We start from the raw sequence: 2153 nt of genomic DNA, 5'->3' as shown, positions 1-2153 counted from the left end.
TGGGGTGAGATGATATCTCATTGTACTTTTGATCTGTATTTCTCTAATGGCTAATGATCATCAGCATTTCATCATGTGTCTGTTAGCCACCTGAATATCTTCTTCGGTGAAGTGTCGGTTCATATAGTTTGCCCATTTTTTAATTGGGTTATTTGTCTTTTTGTTGTTGAGGTTTTGCAGTATCTTGTAGATTTTAGAGATTAGACGTTGATTGGATTTGTCCTAGTCAAAAATTTTTTCCCAGTAAATAGGTTGTCTTTTGACTCTTTTGGTGACGTCTTTTGATGAGCATAAGCGTTTGATTTTTAGGAGCTCCCATTTATCTAGTCTCTCTTCTGGTGCTTGTGCATTGTTACTTATGAATACTTACGTATTGTGTTTATGCCATGTATTAAGGCTCCTAGCATTGTCCCTATTTTTTCTTTCATGATCTTTAAACTTTTTTGATTTTATATTTAAGTTTTTGATCCATTTTGAATTAGTTTTTGTGCATGGTGTGAGGTATGGGTCTTGTTTCAGTTTTTTGCAGATGGATATCCAGTTATGCCTGCACCATTTGTTAAAGCGACTGACTTTTCCCCAATTAATGGACTTTGGGCCTTTGTCAAATATCAGGTGGTCGTAGGTGGATGAGCTTATATCTGGACTCTCAACTCTGTTCCATTGGTCTGTGTATCTGCTGTTGTACCAATACCAGGCTGTTTTGACTACCATGGCAGTATAATAGGTTCTAAAATCAGGTAGAGTAAGGCCTCCTGCTTTGTTCTTCGTGAGTAATGCTTTCTTTATTTGGGGACTCTTCCCTTTCTGTATGAAGCTGGTGATTTGTTTCTCCATCTCATTAAAAAATGCTGGTGGAATTTGGATCAAGATTGCATCATATCTGTAGATTGCTTTGGGTAGAATTGACATCTTCACTGTATTGACTCTACCTATCCATCAGCAAGTTATGTTTTTCCACTTATGCAGGTCTCTTTCAGTTTCTTGCAGTAGTGTCTTGTAGTTTTCTCTGTATAGATCTTTTACATCTCTGGTTAGATTTATTCCTAAATATTTTATCTTCTTGGGGGCTATTGTAAATGGTATTGATTTGGTAATTTCCTCTTCAAGGTTCTCTTTGTTGGTGTAGAGGAATCCAACTGATTTTTGTATGTTTATCTTATATCCTGATACTTTGCTAAAATCTTCTATTAGTTCCAGTAGTTTTCTTGCGGATTTTTTGGGGTTTTCTGTGTATAAGATCATATCATCTGCAAATACAGATACTTTGACTTCTTCCCTACCAATCTGGATGTCCTTTATTTCTTTTTCTAGCCTAATTGCTCTGACTAGGACCTCCAGCACAAGGTTGAATAAGAGTGGTGATAAAAGGCATCCTTGTCTGGTTCCCATTCTCACGGGGAATGCTTTCAAAGTCTCTTCATTTAGGATGATGTTGGCTGTTGGCTTTGAATAAATGCCCTTAACTATATTGAGGAATTTCCCTTCTATTCCTATTTTGTTGAGAGTTTTTATCATGAATGGGTGTTGGACTTTGTTGAATGTCTTTTCTGCATCGATTGATAAGATCATGTGGTTCTTGTCTTTTGTTTTATTTATTTGATGGATTATACTGATTGTTTTTCAGATATTGAACCATCCCTGCATACCTGGTGTAAGTCCCACTTGATCTTCGTGAATTATTTTTTTGATATATTGATGAATTCTATTGGTTAGAATTTTGTTGAGGATTTTTCCGTCCATGTTCATGAGGGATATTGGTCTGTAATTCCCTTTTTTTGTGGTGTCTTTACCTGGTTTTGGTATCAGGGTTATGCTGACTTCATAGAATGAGTTTGGGAGTATTCCTTCCATTTCTATGCTCTGACATACCTTTAGTAGTAGTGGTGTTAACTTTTCTCTGAATGTTTGGTAGAATTCTCCAGTGAAGCCATCTGGGTCAGGGCTTTTTTTCTGTTGGGAGTTTTTTAATAACCTTATCAATCTCTTCTTTTGTTATGGGTTTATTTAGTTGTTCCACTTCTGTTTGTGTTAATTTAGGTAGGTAGCAAGTTTCTAGAAATTTGTCCATTTCTTCTAGGTTTTCAAATTTTTTAGAGTACAATTTTTCATAGTATTCTGTTCTTTTAATTTCAGTTGGGTCTGTTGTGATA

Source organism: Trichechus manatus, unplaced genomic scaffold, assembly GCF_000243295.1.
Source record: "Trichechus manatus latirostris isolate Lorelei unplaced genomic scaffold, TriManLat1.0 scaffold00043, whole genome shotgun sequence".
Classification (NCBI taxonomy): domain Eukaryota; kingdom Metazoa; phylum Chordata; class Mammalia; order Sirenia; family Trichechidae; genus Trichechus; species Trichechus manatus.
The sequence above is the reverse complement of the archived record's forward strand: the minus strand, read 5'-3'. Positions refer to the sequence as shown.